The 26,741-nt window shown below is 38.8% G+C and overlaps 2 protein-coding genes across 9 annotated transcripts in view; one reads left to right on the top strand and one right to left on the bottom strand.

Moving 5' to 3' along the window:
- Positions 1-26,741, bottom strand: part of CHLSN (cholesin) — a 241,932-nt gene that overhangs the window by 119,301 nt on the left and 95,890 nt on the right. The gene's annotated exons all lie outside the window — the stretch shown is intronic.
- The window catches only part of GPR146 (G protein-coupled receptor 146), a 66,444-nt gene that overhangs the window by 22,250 nt on the left and 17,453 nt on the right, over positions 1-26,741 (top strand). For 4 of the 5 annotated variants that reach the window (XM_073362053.2, XM_073362051.2, XM_073362047.2 and 1 more), the window contains exon 2: positions 22,175-22,301. The gene's annotated coding sequence lies outside the window, so the exon portion shown is untranslated. Of the gene's footprint in view, positions 1-22,052; positions 22,302-26,741 lie in introns of those variants that run through there. The other variant, XM_073362049.2, reaches the window with a different exon arrangement.

The following is a 26,741-nucleotide window of genomic DNA, read 5'->3' as shown; positions in this document are numbered from 1 at the left end:
TAATTATTGTCTGACCCCCTACTGATGGATCCTCTCCATAATTTCCTGCAAGAAAATTTAAAATAGATAAAACAAAAAAAAGTTTAAATGGCCATTGAAATTATATATATATTAAAAAAAAATTAAATTCTGCCAAGCCTACCCATATAGCAGTGGATGAGTAGTAAATTTTCCATTTTTCTGCAACATCCCTTTTGGTAATTTTGTAAGACCACTTCTCCTATAAACAATAATTCTATATTGAGGATTTTCTTTTACTTTTGTGTGTGTGCTGTTGTTGCCAATACATGCTATCCTATTTCAGCTCTTCGCTTCAATCAGTCTCCTTTGGGCAGCTAGCATGTATGCTATTTGTGTTGGAGACAGATAGGCCCAAAAAGATCCTCCCTCTGATACCTGCTTGGCCTTCAGCCGGCATCAAGAGATCTGTGGAAGCAGAATTCCTGTATGTTTCAAGAGACTGCTTACCGATAAGAATGAGGCAGTCAGGAAAAGCTGACGTACATTATGTCATGCACATCCACAATTTCAGAGAAAACCAGCGCCCTGGGAAAGTTGGTCATCGAGATGTCAGGATTTCAGCAGTACAGTAAATTAAATTTGAAGCCATTCAACTCTGACAGTGATGTATCTGCTAAATTTTTTTCTATGTAGAACAGACACAACATGGCCTATAACACAATAGCAAACATCTGCAGCAGCAGCTGCCAGTTTCTTATTGGTCAGATTAAAACCTTACTTACTGTCTGTCCAACTCTATGTACAGAATAAAAAGTTAAACTCTAATTTAGACTTGTCAGCCCTCATATTTTATGTGGTTGAACAGGGCCAGAGAATGAGAACTCTTTACAGCTCAATGGATTCCACTTCAGCCCAGAAGTTTGTTTCTAAACTACACAAGTACTGTATCAAAAGTGAGAAATATTAGCTTTATTACACTGTTGAAAATGCACAGAAACCCACAGTGGGTTCCAAAGTCAAACTAGTTACACCATCTTCCACTATACATCTTGTCTGCAGAAATACTCTTAAAAAGAAAAGGAGGACCTGTGGCACCTTAGAGACTAACAAATTTATTTGAGCATAAGCTTTCGTGAGCTACAGCTCACTTCATCAGATGCATTCAGTGGAAAATACAGTGGGGAGATTTATATACATAGAGAACATGAAACAATGGATGTTACCATACACACTGTAACAAGAAAAGGAGTACTTGTGGCACCTTAGAGACTAACCAATTTATTTGAGCATGAGCTTTCGTGAGCTACAGCTCGACTAACACGGCTGTTACTCTGAAAACTGTAACAAGAGTGATCACTTAAGGTGAGCTATTACCAGTAGGAGAGCGGGGGTGGGGAGTGGGGTGACGGACACCTTTTGTAGTGATAATCAAGGTGGGCCATTTCCAGCAGTTGACAAGAATGTGTGAGGAACAGTGGGGGGTGGGCAATAAACAATAAATAGTTTTACTTTCTGTAATGACCCATCCACTCCCAGTCTTTATTCAAGCCTAAGTTAATTGTATGCAGTTTGCAAATTAATTCCAATTCAGCAGTCTCTGGTTGGAGTCTGTTTCTGAAGTTTTTTTGTTGAAGAATTGCAACTTTTAGGTCTGTAATCGAGTGACCAAAGAGATTGAAGTGTTCTCCGACTGTTTTTTGAATGTTATAGTTCTTGACGTCTGATTTGTGTCCATTTATTCTTTTACATAGAGACTGTCCGGTTTGACCAATGTACATGGCAGAGGGGCATTGCTGGCACATGATGGCATATATCACATTGATAGATGTGCAGGTGAACGAGCCTCTGATAGTGTGGCTGATGTGATTAGGCCCTATGATGGTGTCCCCTGAATAGATATGTGGACACAGTTGGCAACAGGCTTTGTTTAGCTTATTGCCTTTAACTGAAATAGTGTAATTTGGTTTTGATCAGAAAGAACTTTCCTTCAAAGCTACGCTTTCCTTACTGACCATAAATTATTTTTTATTTATAAAAGTCTGATGTCCTGTATTTAACAATATGCTTCAGGTTTATGTTAACAGAGTATTTTCAGTGGGGTGCATGAGTTGAAAACTGCTTCAGCTTAGTTAGCAGATGATTGTTTTTGCAAGTTGGGAGGTACTCTCCATTTATCTGCCCAAACCAGAACACGGAGTAAATAATATATTCAAAAGAAATGCATCAGCTTAAAGCGACGACACTGATGGCTCAGCTGAATCCTACAGTTTACAGGTTTCAGATCCTAGCTAAGGAAATAGGGGTTGTGACACACTGCAAGTTGGGAGAAATGCTGTTCATAAAGTGGGATGTTAAATCAAATCCAGTCTGCCAGCTCTGGCAGTTGCTCATGTTGAAGTTAAAGATCCCATGAGAGCATTAAAAAAAAGGAACACTTTGGTATCCTTGCCAAACTTCCTTCTCTCACTTAATGTCACTACAGATTTAACTGCTTCCAGAGCAAACACTCATGGAATGTTGCAGCCACATAATGGCTGCCAATTTATTTACATCCAATCACACAGAGCAGGAATAAAATACTTAGTAAAGCACATCGGAAATCTGATTACATAGGATCTTGGAATGTTTTCATATAAATGCCAAGTATCTCAGCTTCTGGGGTATTTTGAACAAACAAAGTGGCATAGATCAGGTCTTATTGACATTGTTACTCTGCATTAGAATTCTTCAGCCTGCAATTTGGTAACATTTTTCTTGGAGCATCTACAGAACTTTTTTATTGATACAATAAGCACTGACAAAAAATACTAAGTGCTGTTGGGATTTTCAAATGTAAACGCTTGGTACAAAAAGTTTTAAACTCAGAGATCTAGTAGTGGGATAACACTAACCAGCAAAAGTGGAGGGAGCATTCTTTGCTCCCCAGAATCTCTGGGAGGATGCCAAAAGATAACCATTCATATTGACAGGAGGCACTATGAAGCTGTCAATGTCATATTCTGTGCAAACAGGTCGATCCACTAGACCAGTGCAACTCAAAGTGGTGGTCCGCGGACCGGATCCATTGGCTGCCGGTCTGCACGCACATTGGAAAAAAAAACCTGCCGATCCCCCACATCAGATAGCTTGAGAAGCACTGCACTAGACAATGGTTGGAAGTGGTGAATTCTAAACTTGATCCAGTGATACAATTCACATTGTGAGAAAAATGGGACAAAAATAACCCCAAAAAACCAGGAAGGCTTTTCAGATCCATTAACTACTATTGAAAAAACAGATGGATTAAACTTCCCTTTAACTGGATGGTCTTGACATTCCAGCATCTGGAGTGCCCTATGAGTTTTGTCAAATAAGAGAGCACAGGCTTTCTCTCTTTCATGGATGAGTTGGCTCTCAAAGTATTAAATAAATCTTTAAAAGATACTCTAAACTGAGAGGGCATATAAGATCCCCCTTTGTGAATATTAATATTTTTCACAGGCAGAATAATCAAAATGTCACTCTCTGACATAAGACAACTTCCTCGCTATTCAGAGATATCACGCAAATTCTTGTATCCAGCACACAGAAAGATAAATACATAATAGCCATTTATATAGCCCTCTTCATGTTTAAAGCATGATATAATTGATTAATTAGGTAATAATTGTAAGTCACAGATCTTTTTTTTTTTAATCTAACCTCCAGTCATGCCAGATAGGCAAAAAACAAAACATAAAACAAACAAAAACATTCCCATCCTATAGGGATTTTATTCATAAACAGGAAGAAGCTTCCAAATTCTTCCAGGATAAACTGAGGACCAGATTCTGGCCCCTGCTCTGGCAGCACTAAGTAGCCAGAAACCCAGTTTAAGAGCCTACCTGTAGACTCTCTTCTCTGTAGGGGAAATCCCCAGGTGTCATAGGTTGCAGCTCCTATGCCACTTCTCTTCAAGTTCACAGCATATGGATTCAGCTAGACAGCTGCTGCATCTGGCTGAACTCCAGCTGCTCCCAACTGCCCCAGGTCCTATGTGCAGCCAGGCATTCATCAAAACAGCCCAAAGGATGTTCAGTCTCACACCAGAGACTCACCCTTCGCTAGTCTTTAGATTAGAGAGAGCATAATGGTGACTTATAGGCACCTTTACAGCCACACTCAGCACGGCTTGGCCAGATCATGGAAGCTGGTCCTGAGTGCCCAGTGCAAAGCCAATAGCTACATATTCTTTTTGTTTTTTAATGCTATGAAGTAGATGCTTCACCAGATCAAGAAGAAACAACAGAAGTCAGGGATTTTGGTGGGGAAAGGAGATCAAACTGGGACCCTTCTCCAAAAATGAAAAAATCTGTGAGCATTGGAACAATAACTGGAAAGGAACTGTTTAGGTGGATTGTTCATTTTTATTGAATATAATTGTGTGGCTATTCCCTCACTTCGTGGGGGATTCTCAGGCTATAAACTGACCAGTTTTACATCCACTCAACCCCAGAAACAAGAAGGAATATTGTTTTCCTTTAGTTTGAGCTGGGAATATCCAGGTATTGTTCTCTGTTTAAATGGATATTTGCCACTGACAGGCTGAAAATTAACTCCTCCTTTGGCTGTACGGTTGTTTCACTTTATCCTTTTTAACAGCATAAGAGCAAGAATGTATTCTGTAATTCAATGTCTAAACTTGTGAAATGCCCAGACTCTTCAACTCTGATTGGTATCTGTGGGAAAGGATGGTGCTTAACACAACTCAGCTTTGGGCCCCTTTGTGTTACCCTAATGCATGCTGGGTCATATTTTATTCAAGTATACTGTAACATACCGTCCAAAATACAACAGATTATTATTTTTTATAAAAGCTTAGTTTAGGGTCACTGCAAAGAAGAAGTTTTAGAAAGAAAATTTTGATAACATACAATTTAAAATTTTGTTATGTCCCAACATGGAAAATTTAAAAAGCTCTCTCAAGAATCACACACTACCTAGCATTTGTCTCTTTAGTATGTACTAATTCTTCTTGGCAGCTATACTTTTTATGCACAGGTTGAAAATGTAGTTGCAGCACTTACAAACTGAATAACCTGGTTTTTGGTCCATGAAACTTGCTTATGTGAAACATCTCACAAAAGGGCTACTTGGCTTCAATAAAGCTTCTGAAAATCAGTTTATAAGTATCTAGACTGCAAACTTCATTATTTGTCTCTACCAGTTTAAAGAAATGAAGAACAGTATGAAGCTCAGCATTTCAGTTATCATCTATATTTAGCACTTTTGCTAAAGAATTTCTAAAATATTAAGTCTACTTAATAAAGGAATTTTATTCCTTCAACCAAAAGATGTCTGATTTACAATGCAAGCAAATCAAAATAGTCTCAGGATGGGTGACTTCATCACTCAGGGGAACTGGTAATGAAATGAACGTTCCATCAGTCTGGATCCAGTTTAGGCCCATAATTACAGAAAGTTACTATCTGATGGCTGCTCACTGGTTCATATGAGATGAGCTGGTGTTCTCAGTCCATCTCCTAATGAATTGTGTGCACATAATAAAATCACTGATTAAACAATGTAATACATAAATAATATTTTGCATTTCTATGCAGCCTTTCATCTGAGAGCCTTAACGTGCTTTGTGAACACTATTTTAGTTTTACAAACACCTTTGTGAAGTATCTCCATTTTACAGATAGGGAAACTAAGGAATAAAAATATGTCCAAGATGACAGAGCAATTTAATGGCAGAGCTAGGAAAAACCCCCAGAAGTCCTGACTCTCAGTTTAGTATTCTAACCACTAGACTTCACTGTCTCTTCTTACTTCCGATTCCTATTACAGAGAAGGAATACATGATATCATAAAAGGTAACACTATAATTTTATTTATTTCTAACCAATGATTGTGAAACAGGAGCCGAATGTTTATAGATGTTTTTGTCAATTTACAATAGGGCCTCCTTAGCTACTTGCTTATAGCAAGAGGCCCCAAGGCATATTTGGGAATGGAAACATTCTGAATTCAGCTCTTATCAAATTTCCAGCCCACACTATGTTTTTCATTAGTATACATGGTGTTATAATAAATGATGCACTTCCTTTTTCACTTTATGCTTTTAACATGTGACAATATTTCTACAAATGTTTTGCGTTACTGAACCACACTAAATCTGAAAATCTATTTTATGATGAAAGGTGAAAAAGACAGATTAAAAGCTGAGTGATGCTGACACAAATTTCTAGTTTAAATTCTCCACTGGGGGCCAACCCATTGCCGGTGACAGCTCCCTGGGGATCCATACTTATGGGGGTTATACTAACAAAAGGCCATCAATGAGCACATATTTGAGAAACCTATTCCCAGATCTTACAGAGAAGATGACTACCAGTTCACTCCCTACATAGCTGGCCTAGAAGAATTCTGCTTTCAAGACAACCCCCCAAGTCATGCACCTGCAACCCAGTCAGCTGCCAGACCCTTAACCCCACCGTGCAAATGTGTAACATCTGGAAATCTGCCTAAGGCGCCACACATCTGATTTTCACAAGGGTCTTTCTGCACAAAGGCCAGCCCAATTCAACTTTTGTGTCAATATTCTAGTAAATATGAATAGTGGGAAAAATATCAAGGAGGCACAGAAGGAAAGATGTTTAAGAGCAATTTAGGACTCTTGGGCTTTAATAAATGTATCAGGCATTACAAAATGCTACAGTGTTAACCCTCTTTATTCTGACACTTGCATCTCGGATACCAATCTCAGGATAAACAGTAAACTAAATGCTATTTTCTTTCTTCTGTTAAACATAGATTTGCTCATATTAAATGGAGATCGAACTGATGTTTTGCTCCCTATAAATACACCAGATTCTAAAAATCATTTGTATCTTAAGGAACGGAGTAGACTGGTACTAGGATGTAGACCCTCAGGCAGGATAACAAGATCCCATGGCAATTTTTTATGCACCAGATTATTCTCCACAAGATTATCCCTCCACACAAATCTCCCGAGTCTTGAAGGGTAGGGAAAGTCAGCAGGGAAGCGGCTGCCCCAAAGGACATGCACTACACTCCCCCGGCAAACATTACTGTAGCCCAGCTGCCAAGGGACAAAGGGAAAAGGGTAAGCCAAACTGTCCCAGGGCTACAGGGCCTCTGTGCAGATTGCCTTGGTTTCTGCAGATTTTGGGGAATCTGTAGACTTTGGAGGTTAAACTGCAATTGTTCTGTGAGGGGCTCAGAAGGGGAGCAACTTTCCTCTACTTCCAGTGAAACAAGCCCAGAAAACCCCCACAAAGATGCCCTGGTAGAGTTTTCCGTCCTCCATTTCTGCATCCTATGGGTTTTTCCACAGAGGGGGGTGATTGGGTCCTATACAGGTAAGTAGGTTACCACAGCTTCCAAAATAATTGCACTTAGGCTATAAAGAATAATTGCACCATTCATTCTCAAACCATATTTTCTGGTGTAGTCTGAACTGGAATGTTTATACTGACAGGTATACAGAAGTAAAACAATTCTGCTTTTGCTTCATGAACTGACAGAATCAAATCTCTGCATTCTATGGTCAAAACTGAATAGGGATACCGATGATGGCCTAAATTTTAAATTAAATTAATTCTATCCAGAACATTTAAGGTTTTAATAAGAGAAAAATGATGAGAGTCAAACGAAATGCCCAGAGTTGACTCAGGCTCTCTCTAATTTTTGTCACTATTTTTTGTAACACAGACATGTTATTTTACTACTATTGTGGTTAAAATAAATTAAACAAATAATCATAGAAAATAGCTGTGAATAACGTATAACCCAAGACAACACATCTCTTAACTGAAATCTTCCATTGACGGCTATAACTACTAATCAAAGTGATTTAAATCATCAGTTTTAATCATGATTTATATGAGCAAGCAGGAACCTTGATTTAAATCATGGTTTTTAATCTTGTTTTGCATTTATACTTTTCAGTTATTTTCCTAAAGAAAGGTTGATTCTCATTGGTTTCTAACCACTAAAACATGTTGATCTGAACCTAAATGTAGAACAAAACTGTCTTTTCTTTTTGCTAACCAGAAGGATACATTATAAGTATATACATATATATTTAAGCAGTTATATAGCTTACTTTACAATTATTCAGATTCTTAATTTTTTTACATTTTCTGTTATGCTAGAAAATGGTGAATGATGCATTTCTTATTTGCTAGACAATGGCTTCTTTTAAATTGTGATTTGTGACAAGTTCTATTTGGATGGAAATTCAAATTCAAGTAAAATGTACATTTTCAATTTTTTTATTAAACAAAAGTATCTTAAAACACTGTATACAAAAGAAAAAAGTTTCAAAAGTTGCTCAAAAAGTTTGCATTTAAAACTAAGAGATTTATTAAACACAGGCAGTATTATCTGAAGTTAGGGAACTGCTGGTTTCTGGTGACTACATCCCTCTCTCTCACCTGGTTTTTATTCCTAGATTGGGCAGAGGCAAACAAGCTTTTGCTGCTTATTTAACTCCTAATTGGTTTCTTAACTTTGAATGAACTAGTCACTGAATTGAACTAGTTGAATAAACTGAAATGAAGAAAATATTTTCTCTGCACCTGCAGGAGAGGCTTACTGCTGTCAAAAGTTGGTTTGACACTTCAACAGACTCTGGTTCCAGGCACTTAGCCAGCAGCTTCTATCAGTTCAGTGATTTGACCTTCTGTAAAACTTAGACGCCAACATGTACTGCTCTTTTTTTTATTTAGTTGAAATGATTTTAGTAATTGTATTACGTTTAGGCCTTAAATTGGTTGTCATAATTTCAAATTTAATTCTAATTTTTTAAAAAAACTAAACCTATATTTAAATTTTTAAAAATCATTTTTTTATTTTTTAAAAACCCCATTGATTGTTATCTACCCTATAGCTACTTGAGACAACTACTGTAGCAAATATCAGAGGCGTAGCCGTGTTAGTCTGTATCCACAAAAACAATGAGGAGTCTGGTGGCACCTTAAAGACTAACAGATTTATTTGGTCACAAGCTTTCATGGGTAAAAAACCTACTTCTTCAGATGCCTCGAGTGAAAATTACAGAAACAGGCATAAATATATATTGGCACTGTAGCAAAGAAGAGTGAACATAAGGATCTACCTTAATGAACTTCACATGTGCTAAGGACATCAGCTATTGTTAAACTGCAGAGCATAATGAAATACGTGTCCTGGCTAAAGGGCTAGCTGTACCTCTGACCCCTCTTCTGGTCTCACTGTTGTACACCACACAGGTGTTAGGCCTCATATACTTATATGTTCTGGGGTGGAATCCTGCAATTATCCAACACTTACACCGGGTCCTAGGCTACAATACCCTACATATTGACCATGCTTACCAAGCAGGCCCATTTGGGTACCTGTGTTTTTTTCCTTTGGGAATGTATGACCAATGAATTACAATGACCCAATCCATTTCTTAACTTTGAATGAACTATTGAACTGACCTAGCTGAATAAAATGAAACTACAAAAATATTCTCTCTGCACTTGCAGAAGAGGCTACAGCTGTCAAAAGCTGGTTTATCACTTCAACAAACTTTGGTCCAAATGACCCAAAACAGCCTTCTTAAAAGTATTGTTTGATCTTAACAGTAGGAAAAAAGCATAGCATAAAAGACAAAAGGATTTTAGAACAAGAGCCTCCATGCATGTCTTTCTTACCCTACAGCCTGGCTGGGGTGTAAGTCTCAGCCGTAGTAACCTGTTTGCCCCTTTTGAAGGAGTGCATATCTCTTTAAATCCAACCAAAGTTCTTTGTTCCAGGGGCTCACAAGCTTGGACCTGCTACCCAAAACAAGTTTGGCAAGCTCTGTAGGGGGTCGGAGCCAGAGAATCAAAATGAATGCCTCATGCATTGTCTTCTCAGGTGTTTGCCATGAGAAGCATACCAGGAAACACCCCCCTTCCTGGGTGCATTTCCTAACCCTGTTGCTACTGAATTAACTCAGTATATGCATACCGTAGACATCACAATAACCCAGTCAGGAGACAGTATTAATAAATTATTACAAGAAGCTCCAAATCCACCACACCATATATGATAAATTGTGAGTACACCTTGTAATCTATCTACAAACTTTATCAGTTTGCATGTCTTGTTTCTTAGTCTGTGTGCCTTCTCACCTCCTGGGCCATTACCCACTTGCCTCTGATATTAAAAACCCATGGCTCCACAATTAATTGTTGAAGAGCAGCAGCCAAGGAAGTGGAAAAAGAAAAGAAGAATAAAATATTAATTAAAAGTTAAAAGAAAGATTAAGGTTAAAGATGGGTTTCAGAGTAACAGCCGTGTTAGTCTGTATTCGCAAAAAGAAAAGGAGTACTTGTGGCACCTTAGAGACTAACCAATTTATTAGAGCATAAGCTTTCGTGAGCTACAGCTCACTTCCTCAGATGCATATCGTGGAAACTGCAGCAGGCTTTATATATCTATATATATCTATATCTATATATAAAGCCTGCTGCAGTTTCCACGATATGCATCTGAGGAAGTGAGCTGTAGCTCACGAAAGCTTATGCTCTAATAAATTGGTTAGTCTCTAAGGTGCCACAAGTACTCCTTTTCTTTTTAAGGTTAAAGATGAACTCTTCTTGCCTCAGCAAAATACACACACTTGACAGAAATATCTTCTGGTAAAATTCTCTTTGATCTTATGGGCATTGTTCAATAGGAAGCACCAATGGTCCTAAGAACCTTCCCAAATGACCAATATGTACCTGCTCAGCAAGGGGGAACATATTCATTGCATCTCATAGATCAAATTTCACTCCATCCACAAATATAAAAAGATGTTTTCTAATTGGCAGCCCCACAAATTCCCCCTTGACCCTTTTCATCTCATGCATCATCACCAGTCACAGACTCTACTGGCTAAATAACACCCATACAACTCCATTGTCTTCTGATCATGCCTTCAGTGACATCTGTGTAACCCAATTAACCTTAAATGAGTTTGCAGAGGTGTGACTGCTGACATCCTCTGAAAACAATGGCACTGCACAGGAGTAACTGAAGGTATAATTTGGCGTACAGGACCAGTAGTTTGGTAGTTGAACGAGAAGTTACAGAGCCATGACTAGAATTAGGGGGATGATTTTACATGTGGGGGATATGGTTGGGGAAGAGGTTTTGGGGTGCTGTGTGCACAGACTCAGCCTGGCTAAGCAGCTGATGGAGGTATACTGTAGAAGGTATAGCTGAAAAGCACACAGTCTCAGCTGGCAAATCTGATGGATGACCAGCCCAGACCTTAAATGGTTTAAGGAAGCACTAGTATGGATGTAATGGCAAATTTAAACAATGTAGGGTGTTACAATGGATGACTAATTGTTTGTGCATCAACTGGTGCACAAGAACCAACTGATCCTAGGATAGGTGAAGCCTCTGTTTTCCCCTTTTATTTTCTTATACCTTTCTCTCTCTCTATCATTAACTGCAGTCTTGTTTTACATAGAGAATGGATGCAAAATGAAAATTGATATGGGCCAACATCTATTCCACATTCAGTAACACTGGTGTAAAACTGGAGTAACCCAATGACCTCAATCACAGATTTATACCAGTGTAATTGAGAGCAGCATTTGTCTCTAGAATTCTTATCAGTTTCCATTTGCAGACCATGTGTAAAAATTTACCCTTAGCCACAAAGGGAAAATTATTAGGATTAGTTAGGCTTTGTTTACACTACACAGCTTAGTCGGGCAGTGTAAATGCTGTTTGTTGGCACTTTTGCAGATAAAATACTTCCATCCCCTTCCACCCCACTGCCACTTGCTGGTCAAAACTTTTGTCTTTCCGGGGGGGGAGGAGCTTTTATTAAGCACCCGTGAATGACAAAAGTTTTGTCATTCAGTTGGCAGTGTACACAAAGCCTTAATATCAAACTATTTACAGTCAAATGGATGCTAAGGAAAAATTACTATTATTGCACCATCCTTTTAGTCTGACTTGCAGGTAGCTGGTTGTTCAGAGGCTAATATGAATGGAAACTGACTAATCCTAGTTGGTTTCCCTCTGCCTGTTCTTTACACAAGAAGTGCAAAAGGAAACTGACCGGAATGCTAAGCAGTTTCCTCTGTTATTCCTCTGGGTGTTTCCTTTTGAAGTGTAGCCCTAGGTGGCTGCTTATGCATAACTTTTCAGGTCACCTTTAAAGTGACCCCTCCCCATCTTTGCAGTTTCTGAGTATAGAAAAACAATTCTTTAATTAAAACAAGTCAGTTGTATACCATTTCAGGCCTTCCTATTTCTGTTCAAATAATCTTTTGTGAACCTAAGATGTAGGTATTCTTTGTTCTAGAATTTCAGACTACACTGCAGAAAATGCCAAAATTTCATAGACTGAACTGAGGTAAGATGATTTGTATAACATATGAACAAGCCATGTCTGAAAAAGCCATTTACCTTTATCTTAAAGGGAAAATGCATTTTACAATCTAGAAGCAAAAATTCAAACTCTACAGTAGGTCCAACTAGTTTCTAACATTTTCCTACTATATTTAGTCGATAAGATAACCCCCCCACACACTCCATCATACGTACACATAATAAGATTTTTCACAGCCACATTTCTTCTTCAAAGATGTAAATCCATATGTAAAGTTCATATGGACTGATTCACACTAGTCTAACTTGCAAATAGAAAGATGAGCCACTTTTATGCCAGAGCACTGTAATATAACAGTATTAAACCAGCAAATACTGCCAGAAACAGACAGGAGTAGAGGACCTTCGTCTAAACTCCAGAGACGTAATAGCAACATGACGATGGTGAAACCATCAAACCACATGCCATTGTCTTCCAAGCCTAACACATAAATGATGACTATACCAGTATCATATTGGTGGTTCTCAAACTTTTTATCATGTTGTGGACCACTTCTTAAGACAAGACCCCTTGTGGACAGCTCTCCAGATCTCCTAATTACCCACAGCATATACTGCTTGATTACCAATCCCCCCAATCCCATTAATTAATATTAAGACAGTAAGGAGAAAGAATTAAAATAAGGTTACTTTAACGTGATGGCCATGGATTCTTGGTTAGATTCCCCCATTCCCACTTTGTATATGTGCTGTTTATTTCCTTTCCCTGGCTAAACGACTTTACTGTCACAATCATTGCATTTCCTTTTACTGAAAACAGTCCAATTTTAATCCACACAGGTCAATTTGCAGTTTTGTTCCATTCTCCCATTTTTCCTTCCTCTCAAATTTTGGTGCTAACAAGTTTAACCACGGTTGAAATTACACCAGGGACACCTGTCAGAGAGAGAGAGAGAGACATTAACAGACTGAATTTCCTGTTCATCAGCAGTCCTATGTAGCAACAGCATAATTTTTGGAATGACTTGTTTGAGAATCGCAGCTTTAATTCTATATTTCTTAGGTTTCTTTAACATCCTTGAAAAGGAATATGTATTCCCACCACTGAAACCTTAACATTTTCTTAAGAACATTTCTGTGTGGAAATTTTCAGCCAAAATTAGGAGACTACAAGGTGGGAGCTCAATCCTACATATTTTTAGGAAGTAGGGGAAGGAAAGACACTTTGGTCTGTTGGTCATGAAATCCTGCTAGCTAACCATCATCTTCAACCCACTGTCCTCATGTCACAGATTTCCCACGGTCCATAAAAAGGAGTCCCCCCCACCCATCTCTGTGGGTACTACCACACTCCAGGCCTCATAAAGGAATATGACAGCAATGATGAGCCCCTTTCCTCTCCCCCAGCTTCAAGCACTTCTCCTTTCTTGTTCTACCTCCTGCCCCAGGATCCTGTGAAGGGAATTCTAGTGATTGAAGGCTCCCTTCACTGCAGCCTCCTCCTGCAATGTTTTCCCATCAGGCAGATACAAAAAAAGGTTACCTTAGCAGAGAGGCAAATGTTGTAAGCACCTAGACAATAACAGTTTATAAGAAATAGCCAATATGGATTAGTCAAGAACAAATCATGCCAAACCAACCCAATTCCCTTCTTTGACATGGATATTGGCCTAGTGGAAAGCAGTAGATGTGATATATCTTGATTTCAGTAGGGTTTTGACACAGTCCCACATAACTTTCTCATAAGCAAACTAAGGAAATGTGGTCTAGATGAAATTACTATAAAGTGGATGCAAAACTGGTTGAAAGACTATATTTAAAGAGCAGTTATCAATGGTTCACTGTCAAATGGTGGGGATGCATCTAGTGGGATGTGTGCAGGGTCTGGTATGATTCAATAGTTTCATTAATGACTTGGATAATGGAGTAGAGAGGCTTACAACACCTGTAGATGACACCAAGCCGAGCGGGGTTGCAAGCACCTTGGAGGAGAGCAAGAAAATTATTATAATTCAAAATGACCTTGACGAATTGGTCTGAAATGAACAAGATGAAATTCAATAAAGGCAAGTGCAAAGTACTTCACTTAGGAAGGAAAAATCAAATGCACAACTAACAAAACGGGGAATTCTTGGCTAGGCAGTAGTACTGCAGAAAAGGATCTGGAGGTTACAATGCATCATAAATTGACTATAAGCCAACAATGGGATGCAGTTGCAAAAAAGGCTAATATTATGGGGTGTATTAACTGGAGTGTTGTATATAAGGCATGGGAGGTAATTGTCCTGTTCTACCTGGCACTTGTGATGCCTCAGCTGGAGTACTGTGCCTAATTATGTGTGCCACACTTTAGGAAAGATGTGGATAAGTTGGGGAAAATCCAGAGGAGAGCAACAAAAATGATAAAAGGTTTAGAAAACATGACCTTTGGGGAAAGGTTAAAAAAATCTGGGCATGTTTAGTCTTGAGAAAAGATGACTGAGCGGGTACCTGATAACAGTCTTCAAATATTTTAAGGGTTGTTATAAAGGGTACAGTGATCAATTGTTCTCCATGTCCACTGAAGGTAGGACAAGGAGTAAAAGGCACAATCAGCAGCAAGGAAGATTTAGTTTATTATATCTTATTAACTAAGATTTAGTTTAGTTTATATTGGGGAAAATTTTCTAACTTGAAGGGTAGTTAAGCACTGGAATAGGCTTCCAAGGGAGGTTGAGGAATCCCCCCACTGGAGGCTTTTAAAAGAAGGTTAGATGACACTTGTCAGGGATAGTGTAGGTATACTGGGTCCTGCTTCTGCAAACGGGCTGGACTTGATGACCTCTTGTAGTCCCTTTCTGCCCTACATTTCTGATTCTATGATCTTGAGCCTTAGGAGGCTTGTGGTTTCCCACTCTACAGTCTTAAGATGTTCATCTGGGCTACCAACATTCCTTAAGAAACACACTAAGGCTGGTGGGGTGCACCAGAGCTTTAGGAGGTTCTTCAGCACCAAATAAGGCAAATCAGGCTCATTAGGCCTCTGCTGAACCAAAACAAGTTTAATTAGGCCCTAAAAAGTCTCAAAGGGGGTGATGGGCCCCTAAATTCATGAGAGGGACCAATGAGCACTAAGGGTTTTCCCTCAAAGACTCTGTCTCCTTACAGTCACCTCTCCATGCCCAGATCTTCTAATGTCTGCAGGAGCAGGACTCTTTTCCTACAGTCTTCACGAAGTACACAAGGCGGGAAGATAAAGGGAGAAGGGAAAGGAGATTGGTTGAGGGGAAGGGGCATTTCCCTTGTCTTGACCTCCTGAAGGTCTGCAGAAAAGAACCCTGTTGGCAATTGCTTTAATAAAAAGGACCAGTGTATTATATTATATGTGTTTGAATTAGTCCAGAATAGTTAAATAAACTGATTTAACTTTTAACGACATTTTTAAACAGCAGCTAATATAATTACCGAAAGTATGCAAAAACAAAGAAGCAAACTGAAGCACCATTGTAGTCACCCAAATACATCTACACCAGGAGTGACCGAACAGTGAACTTTAGTAGATCCCTTTTAACCACTCAGATTAGAGATCAAATGCAAATAAGCCTATGTATAGGTTTTCTAAGTACAAGAGACAGAGATATTCATGTCTCTGGCCATTAGCACTGCATCCACTTGTATGGAATGCAATAGGATCTTATCAGCTGCCACTCCAGCATAACTGGAGATTGAGGGTTTCAAATTCTTTTAGGGATACAACAAAGGGTAAGGAAAATCTCACGCTTTTAAGAATTATGCAGAAACATAGTATTATTTAATATATAACCAACAATATTACTTAATCCTCCACATAGCGGTATTTTATCTTTATATGAACCTGCCATACGTATTAAAGTGAATTCAAATTGTTTGCATGCACTGAGAGAGACTACAGATCTCTTCCTGAATTTTAAATTAATACTGGAATAGTTTATAGAACTATAAACCCTGTCAGCCCTGGCTTTCACATTTATCTTGAGCACACATACTCATGTTCAGTAATTAGAATGAAATTGCCAAATTCAAAACAAGGCTTATTTCCATCGCTGTAGTTAGCAATACAAGGTGTTGTCTCTTTAGAAGTAACATGAGTCAGGAATGTGTTGTATTATGAGTAATATAAAGCTATGTCAAGGTGCAGTTCTGCATACTCTGGATTATTTACATTCCATAACTATGAAATCCTTATCTTGCATAGACTGAAGGGTGGTACTTTGTTAAAAAATATATATATGCAATTTTCACCAGTTGTTTATGCACATCAGGAGGAAAGATTGTTTTTGCGGTTACAAACATGAAAAGGCCAATATTGCTTTTGCTGTGTACTTGGAAAAACACTAAAGAGATAAGAGTTTGCTTTTAGTGGCATTTGAAAGCTCTCTAGATAAGAAAACTGAAATACGAAGGGTTTCAGAGTAGCAGCCGTGTTAGTCTGTATTCGCAAAAAGAAAAGAAGTACTTGTGGCACCTTAGAAACTAACAAATTTATTTGAGCATAAGCTTTCGTGAGCTACAGCGAAGTGAGCTGTAGCTCACGAAAGCTTATGCTCAAATAAATTTGTTAGTCTCTAAGGTGCCACAAGTACTCCTTTTCTTTTTGTAAAATATGAAGACGGATCTAGATTAGCACTGTTATTTTAAAATGTGATAACTGTCAAATATGATATCTGATGTCAGTCATAAAATGTTGATGCACGCACATAAACAAAAATGATCATATCTATTTTAATTTAGCTCCAATTAGGTTTTTCCATGTTAAAGTGTCCTTGTGTGAGCATCCTAAATTGTTTTTCCAGTTAAAAACTTTTAGAAGAAGCTTCCTGCTTCAAAAGTTAAGAGTATAGCACTTCATTTTGGGCCTGATGCAACTCTGAGGGAAATCAATGCGGGGATTTCCACTGATATCAAAGAGAACTGGACTGAGTCTTATTATTGCAGAATCATGCAACAACACCTCTTCATATCAGAGATAGGCACAAAAAGATTTCAGTTACCAAGCAAACTGATTTAACAACTCTAAATAGAATGGGGTTTTATGTTTGACCCCCCCCCCTTTTTTTGGAGCTGTGGGTGCGTGTGTGGAACAATGGATGGGGAGGAGGGATGATGTTACTTACTCAAGATTTTTATGTTGGGCCAAATCCTAATCCCCTTACTCATGAAAACTACCAATGAGTGTGAATTTTGCATGAGTGAGAATAGCAGGATTTTGTCCATTGTTGGCAAAGAGCAAAATATTTGTGCATAGCACAGATTTTTCTAATAGCACCTCCCTTATCCATCCTCCTCAGTCCTGTTATCTAAATATATCGTTATGTCCCGCAAGTGTGTCAGGAAGGTTCAGAAGTTTGCTAGCCAGCTTCCCAAGTTAGCTGGCTCAACAGGACGGAGGGGTCTCACACTATCAACAGGGAAACTGGCTGGGTTTCTATAGTAGAGGTGTAGACAGTAAGTCAGAGGTGGGCAAACAAAGGCCCGCAGGCCACACCAGGCCCGCAGGACCCTCCTGCCCGGCTCCTGAGCTCCTGGCCGGGGAGGCTAGTCCCCGGCCCCTCCCCCGCAGTCTCACCTCGCCGCCGGCGCAATGCTCTGGGCGGCGGGGTGAGCTCCTGGGGCAGCACAGCTGCAGAGCCCGGCCTGACCCAGTGCTCAGCCACACCGCCCGGCTGGAGCCGGGCCATGCCGCTGCCGCCACCACCAGCCACTGGTGCTCCAGGCAGCGCGGTATGGGGGCCGGCGGAGTCTGGGGGGGGGCATGGATGGGGTTGGGGTGGTCAGAGGGCAGGGAAAAGGGGGGTTGAATGGGGGCAGGGGTCCTAGGGGGACAGTCAGGAAGGAGGGGGGGTTGGATGGGGTGGCAGGGGCAGTCAGGGGTGGGGCTTCCGGGGGCAGTCAGGGGACAGGGAGAAGGGGGGGTTGAATGGGGGCAGGGGTTCCGGGGGGGCAGTCAGGAGCAGGGGTTCCGGGGGTGGTCAGGGAAAAGGGGTGGTTGGATAGGGCATGGGTCCTGGGGGGCAGTCAGGAATGAGAGGAGGGGTTGGGTTGGGCGGCGGGGGTCCAGGGGCAGTCAGGAGACAGGGAGCGCGGTGTGTGGATGGGGCAGGGGTCCTGGGGGGGGGGGATGAGGGGGGCAGATAGGAGGTGGGGTGGGCCACAACTCCCTCCCCTATCCAGCCCTCCATACAATTTCCAAAACCCAATGTGGCCCTCAGGCCAAAAAGTTTGCCCGCCCCTGCCCTAAGGGCTTCAAATATTTGGATAGTCAACGTTGCAACATATGTTTGTTTGTTAGTTTTTTTGAGTTTTCTAATAAACCTCACAATTGTAATTGTTCGGTAGCTGGAAAAATGAACAAAACGCCTCAAATATACTAGGTTATAAACATATAGGAAAACAGTTCCTGCTCTTAAGACCTCACAATCTAAAACTTGCAAATTAATCTTATCCATGGGATCCCATTTGCAATCTCAATTTTTCTTAAATTAATTACCAAATACACTATATGGATATTTTTATGACTGGATACTGATTAATATTTTGAATACTCACTCACCTAATACAAATTAATTAACCAGACCTCAGTAGATCTAAATATTATTATTATATTTATTATTTCTCTTATGCTTAAACAATTATACTGAAAGATATTATATTGGAAAAATTAGATAAATATCAACTAAGAGATACAAACACTATTGACAAGTACCTCCATTCAGCTTTTCGTATGTGTCAATAACTCCCATTGATGTTTGTACACATTATACACATATGGCAATGACACTATTATATATCCACTGATTTAGTAATGTTACACAGGTAAATGAAAATGTGATGTATTTCAACACATGCACTTGGGTAAATATAAAGTTATATTGCAGCCACCACAAAAATATTAAACAACTAAGCCCTAGTTTTTCTTTAGTCTGTTGATGAATTCAACTGATTTAGTAATTTTTAACCTAACTCAGCAGATATAGGCTATTCTATTTTATTTAGTATTAAACATTCCTTAAAAACCTAATGTTTGAAGTTTATTATCATACTTGCATGAACAAAACCAAAGTCGATACAAGATTACTTTTATTATTTAACATTTGTACACAGAATACACACCTGACTTTTCCATTGTCTGTATCAAGTCTGCTAATACTCCAGAAATAACTTCATTTGAACCATTCACTGACTTCAGCTTCATTTGAGCCATTACAATGCACTTAGTAGTCAAGGTTCTGCTCTAATCAAATAAGACTTTTATGCTATCCACATTACTTCTAAGTGCAGACACGCAATAGCTTTATGGAATCGTCAAAGGGGACTATATGAAAGGCATTGTTATATCTCATACTGTATATTACTCAAGCTAACATCAACAAAATTGTACATTTGACTGATAGTAATCTGAGAAATTAAGGGTGAAATTTATGATGATGAGGGTCCACAAAGCTCTAAGAACCACTCAAGCCCTGTAATGCTTCTGCTTGGTGGAGATGGGGATTGGGAGCAGGAGTATGTTAGGGTATATTTACCCTGCAAAAAAAAACCCCCTGTGATGGTGAGTCAGAGCCTGGGTCTACAGACTTGGGGGGTTCATGCTATGGGGTTAAAAATAGTAGTGAAGCTCCACCCTTGGGCTGGAGCTTGGGCTCTGAAACTCAGCAAGCGGTGGTGGGGATGTCTACGCTGCTATTTTTAGCTCTGTAGTATGAACCCGCAGACTTGGGCTCTGAGGGGTACATCTACAGTGCAAAAAAAAAAAAAAAGGCCCTGTAACAGCAAGTCTCACAGCCTGGGTCAACTGATTTGGGTGCGCTACAGGGCTAAAAATAGCAGTGTGGACATTCCTGCCCAGGTTGGAGCTCTGGCTCTGAGACTTTCCTCTGTTGCTGGGTTTCAGAGCCTGAGCAGGAACACCTACACTAGCCCCACAGCACAAGCCTGAATCACTTGACCTGGGCTCTGAAACTCTCTGCCAGGTTTTTTGTTGAAGTGTAGATGTACCCTTAGTGTGTAAAGCAGCCTCAGAGGAGCTCCGAACAGGCTAAAGTGACTAAGTGAGAATTACCGGTGCATGGGACCAGCCTCAGAGGAGCTCCAAACAGGCTAAAGTGAGAACTACCAGGGCATGGGATCCTGCCTTAACTGAGGCACAGGGTAGGGAGACCCCTATAACACAAGCTGTGGCCACTATTCCAGCTGTAGAATAAAAGATGCAGGGAGCCTTGTGGTCTGGCTAAAGGATGGAAGGGGGAGAACCATTGCATCCCCCAACCCTTACATTTGTTTTCTCCACAAAGTTCATTTATTGAGGTTTATGAGTTTAGAAGGTCTGAATTTCACCAGTAAAGCATATTTCACATTACATTTTATAATCCCTACAACCATCATGGGAGTTTTCTCAACTGTAAATCACAACAGATCAAATTTTTGTGTGATTCAAAATACAAAATAAATAAAATCCTATCCACATAATGGTCTACTGCCAAAAGTGTAATTAATATATAAATATAAAATTGTACAAGCCGTTTTAACAATAGAAAAATAATCATCCAGAGCTGCCGAACCTTTCTTAGTCCATCTAAATACAACTCTGGGGGGGAAAATGTGCATCTTATCTAACAACTTAACAGCCAACTAACAATAGAGCATATAATGGAAATGCTGACAGACATAACTACAGCAGAGTTCCCAGAGCCACTAGACTATTATATAGATTATAAATAAGAAATGATGGAGTCAGTCTTTTACCTTTTCTAATGTCTAATCTCCTCAATAAACCACAACATTATTTAATTAGGCAATTTGTGGTTTACCTGTAAATACTGCTAAACAGTATACGGTTCTGCTTTTCAGTTGTTCACTCTAGGTTGATTTTAAATGTATTTTGTATTGTGAAGATTTATCTTACAAGATAGTTTAAGAATAAAAATAAGCAACTAATGGTTTCAGGAGCTGAAAAAATACATTTTGGGCTCAATCTTATTCCCACTGACATCAATGACAAATTTCCCATTGACTTCAATGGGAGGAGGATCACTCCCTTCTTCTGTTAATAAAAAGTTGTGTTACACATTGCTGATTATTGCTTGGGGGAGGAAGGAGGACCTACATAAATTAAATTGCTGATTATTGTCTGAAGTAAAGACAAATTATTTCAGGGTCATCTGAATCCAAGCTAAATTATTGGAATCAATGTACAATACACTCTTTATTCAAATGCAACTAATTTAGATACTTAAAATCTCATTTGTTTAAAATAAAAAATGTTTGTAACATTGAAAGAGCAATTGATAAAGTCTTCCTTAGTGATATCTTGTTATTAAAATCATGCCATATTCTCGTTGAACGACTGAAAATGTTCCTAGAACATGCCATATTACAGTAGTATAAACCACGGTAAGCATGTTTTAAAGACTGCCCTAAATTAGAATGGCTCTGATTTTCAGCCCTAACCTTAGTTACGCTCTGGATCCATTTAGTATTTGCTTTATGTATCTAACTATATTATAAGTCAACAGTTCTCAAACCAGGATAATGCTTTTTAATATGTGCTTTAAAAAAAACACAAAAGTGTTCATGATTGTGCACACTGTTACACAGAATAGGCCCCTGAGTAACGATCAGACCCCATGATTAATGCCCCTTAACCCTCCTGACTTAATCACTTAGAGATATCAGGGTGGAGGGGTTGTTTTTGTAATAGACCTCTCAGCCAATCAGAGCATGCAGCTAAAGCTTAAAGGATTATACGTGTGTGTATGTGTGGGGGGAAGTCACATGTATATACAGAGTTCAGTAACACTAACAAGAGTGGTGCAGTGGAGTCAGCGTTCTTTTTCTAAGCTCTGCTATTGTTTATTCTTAATAGAGAAATGAGACATTGGAGATTTTGCTGAACTTATTCTGAAAAAGCTTCCAATACCAGGAAAATGTTTCTGCCTGCTATCAAGGAATCCATTTGCTACAGCCTCAAACAACAGGGACGTTCTTACCGGGTGAGTTTTTGACAAGTTCACATTGTAGCTTGCTCTTATTTTTCAAGCAGCCTGCATAATAATTTAGGTATCAAACACAAACACCAACTCAGTGAAGTTGAATGGTTTCTTCATCAGAAGACAATATGCAACTTATATGGTGCACCTCTAGAAAGAGAAACCATGTTTTTGAAATGTGTGCATGTTACTGCTTTTATTATGGACTGTTCAAAGGAAAATGCTACAGTAGACTCTTGTGTGCACATTAATCCTCATTCATTTCCATGATATTAACCTTGATTGTTCAACTACTGTTAATTTTCATTTTTGTACAATTTTAAAAGATAAAATTCATTATGTCTTTATTTTTACCCCTTATTGTTTATTTTAAATATGGAGTTCTGCCAGCAGAGAATTTAGTCTGTTTGTTCTTTTAACAAAATAGAAAAAAATACCTCTCTTGAAAAACCAGTATACTCACTGAAAAAAAATGTTATTTTTACATATTTTATTCACAGCTACAATAGCAAATACTACAGTAAACTGTACTGTGTAATAAAATTGGAAAGTAGTTAAAAGACATTGCAATATACTACAATCAGAAACAAAACCAATTACTCACCAAGCCAATTATTAACCTGCTTTTTCATTTAGTCTGTATTACAACAGAAAGTAAGCCAGACTGAAATTTCATCATGATACAGATTTGCTTAGTACTTTCAGCAATAACAAATATAAACTATTTCAAATATTGATTGTCTTTTTTTTTTAAGCTGATTAGGTATTTATACTATGTTTATCACCATGTGTGTTTTCTTACTGCATCTAACAGAAATTAGGCCCACTGTATATGAGGGCTTTAACTGTCAGTTGAACTTTAGGACTCTCTTTATAAATCAAAGAACTAGGAGAACAAGGACAAAAATGCTATTTCCTTTGTCACCATAACATTCTTGTGATGCACTCTGTTGGCCCAATTCAATTCACACTAGAGTCAAAGAAAAGTCTCCCACTGAAATCAATGGAAGTTGCACTGGTCCCCAAATTAGCCAAAGAAAATGGCAATCAAACATTTTGAATAAGATAATTCCTTTGAATTTCTGTTCTTGATCTGTAATAATGACCTTAAAGGAATGGAAAAGAGAACTATACATATTTTGCAAAAGCTAAACATAGGTCCCAATCCTGCATATGCTTAAATTTATGTTCTAGCAGTCCCAGCATCCCTGTTGCTACCTGTGGTTCAGCACTGATATATATTTTACATCTGTGGGCTGTGTAAAAACAATTTGTCATCCATTGCAAAAAAAACCTGGCTGTGTGATAAATTAATTACTAGTCAATCTAAAGACTACACTGTAATTGTAAGTATTGGTATTTATTTCACTGCTGATCATTTCATTATTATATTGTATTGGGGTAGTATGTAGAAGCATCAGTCAGGGTTTATGGCCCCTTTGTGCTAGGCACCGTAAACAAACAACGGAAAGGTCCCTGCCCCAAAATCTTGCAGTTTAAATATACGAGGAGAGACAAACGAAACACACAACAGACAGATGGATAGAGAACAAGATAACAGTGAGACAATTAATATAATAAGTAGTGGTCTTAGCACAGCAACTGCCTAGCCATTATCAAATGTTTTGTAGCCATCCCAGCACAGCTGAGTTTTTCAAAAAAATCTGAAGGAGAAAAATGTAATGGCTTTCTGGATTTTTATGGAAAGCTTTTCCTATGCATATGGGGTGGCATTCAAGAAAGCACAAAAATACTTATAGGAAATTTTGACTAGTCTCTGCTCTGTACAGTAGCTTGCTCAGTAGAACCTTATGGTGTAGTCGGATTGCTAGTTTGGTGTAGAGACCTTTGTTTGACCAGATGTTGTCCATCCTTCCAAAGTGGTGTTTGCTTTTCCTAATCTCAAATGAATATCTGTATTGCAGACACCTTCAAATGTCATCACACTCCCCAGATAGAAATCGAACGGATAGAAGAATTCTGCTCTTCCAGCCATGTACACCTTTCCATCTGTGGTCCAGTTTCCTATCTTCATAATCTTGTTTTTTCTCAGCTTTTCCTTTCAATCCTATTTTTGCTGCTTCCTATTCTACCTCTGATGTAAGGGCCCTATGTTGTTCCATGTCATACTTAGTAAAGCAATACTGTTGGCAAAGTCAAGGTTGTATAACTCATCTTCGCTAACCCATTTGACACTGTCCACAATGCCCTTTGTTGACCACTTGATCACCTAGTCTATTGTTAATGCCAAGAGGACTGTTGATAACAAACACGCTTGTCTAACTGCAGTCACAATATCAAACCACTCAGCCAGGTCTGTATCTGATCTTACTGTGCATGTACTTCTGTCATATATACTCCTTCTTATGTTGATCAGCTTGTGTGGTGTCCCATAGCTTCTAGCAATATTCCACAGGGTCTCTCTCTGGACACTAATGAACACTTTCTTAAAATCTAGAACGTTGATTAAAATGGTGTGATGAACTGGGGTTCTGTCTGTACCACTTCTTAATTATAGATGATTTTATGACATTGTAATATGGAAAGTACGGCTGTCAAGTGATTAAAAAAATTAATCTCACCATTTAGCAATAACAGAATACCATTTATTTAAATATTTTTGGATATTTTCTACATTTTCAAATATATTGATTTCAATTACAACACAATACAAAGTATACAGTACTCACTTTATATTTATTTTTATTACAAGTATTTGAACTGTAAAAAAACCAAAAATAGTATTTTTCAATTCACCTAATACAAGTACTGTAGTGCAATCTCTTTATCATGAAAGTTGAACTTACAAATGTAGAATTATGTACAATAAAACTGCATTCAAAAATAAAACCATGTAAAATTTTGGAGCCTACAAGTCCACTCAGTCCTACCTCTTGTTCAGCCAATTGCTCAGACAAATAAGTTTGTTTACATTTGCAGGAAATAATGCTGCCTGCTTCTTGTTTTTACAATGTCACCTGAAAGTGAGAACCGGCGTTCTCAGGGCATTGTTGTAGCCAGTGTCGCAAGATATTTATGTGCCAGATGTGCTAAGGATTCATATGTCCCTTCGCTTCAACCACCATTCCAGGGGACATGCGTCCATACTGATGACGGGTTCTGCTCGATAACAATCCAAAGCAGTGCGGACCAACGCATGTTCAGTTTCGTTACCTTGAGTCAGACGCCACCAGCAGAAGGTTGATTTTTCTTTTTTGGTGTTTCGGGTTCTGTAGTTTCCGCATCAGAGTGTTACTCTTTTAAGACTTCTGAAAGCATGCTGCACATTGGAACGCACTTCAGATTCTTAAAGCTTGGGTCAAGTGCTGTAGCGATCTTTAGAAATCTCACATTGGTACCTTCTTTGCGTTGTCAAATCTGCAGTGAAAGTTTGTTCTTTAAATGAACAAAATGTGCTAGGACATCATCTAAGACTGCCATAACATGAAATATATGGCAGAGTGCAGGTAAAACAGAGCAGGGGACATACAATTCTCCTCCAAATCGTTCAGTCACAAATTTAATTAACGCATTTTTTTTTTAACAAGTGTCATCAGCCTGGAAGCATGTCTTCTGGAATGGTGGCCAAAGCATGAAGGGGCCTGAATGTTAAATACCTTACAATGCCGGCTACAAAAGTGCCATGCAAATGCCTGTTCTCCCTTTCTGGTGACACTGTAAATAAGAAGAGGGCAGTATTATATCCTGTAAATGTAAACAAACTTGTTTGTCTTAGCGATTGGCTGAACAAGAAGTAGGACTGAGTGGATTTGTAGGGCTCTGAAGTTTTTACATTGTTTTGTTTTTGAGTGCAGTTATGTAACAAAAAAACCCTACATTTGTAAATTGCAATTTTATGACAAAGAGATTGCAGTACAATACTTGTATGAGGTGAACTGAAAAATACTATTTCTTTTGTTTATCATTTTTACAGTGCAAATATTTGTAATAAAAATAATATACACTTTGATTTCAGTTACAACACAGAATACAATATATATGAAAATGTAGAAAAACATCCAAAATATTTAATACATTTTAATTGGTATTCTATTGTTCAACAGTGCAATTAAAACTGTGATTAATCACGATTAATTTTTTTGAGTTAATCACGAGTTAACTGCAATTAATAGACAACCCGAATAGAAAGCCTATATGTATGTGGATCCCCCAGAATTGTGTCATCTCTCTGCCAGGTCCAGAGACGATGGTGAGTGATCAGCACTCAATGATGGGCTATTCAAAGTTAAACACCTTTGGACAATGGGTTTGCTCTAGCTGGGAAAAGACACATCCTCCTCTTGCCTGAAAGGAGAGGAGGGTTGAGAACAGTGGAAAACTACCAAAAGGCACAACAAAAGAAGCAGGTAACCCCAGCAGCAGTGTATAAAAGCATAGCACTGGGCGCAAGGGCCATTTTTCAGCTGATTAAGATGAGGGAGG

The sequence above is a fragment of the Lepidochelys kempii genome, chromosome 10 (assembly GCF_965140285.1).
Source record: "Lepidochelys kempii isolate rLepKem1 chromosome 10, rLepKem1.hap1, whole genome shotgun sequence".
NCBI lineage: Eukaryota > Metazoa > Chordata > Testudines > Cheloniidae > Lepidochelys > Lepidochelys kempii.
The sequence above is the reverse complement of the archived record's forward strand: the minus strand, read 5'-3'. Positions and strand labels throughout refer to the sequence as shown.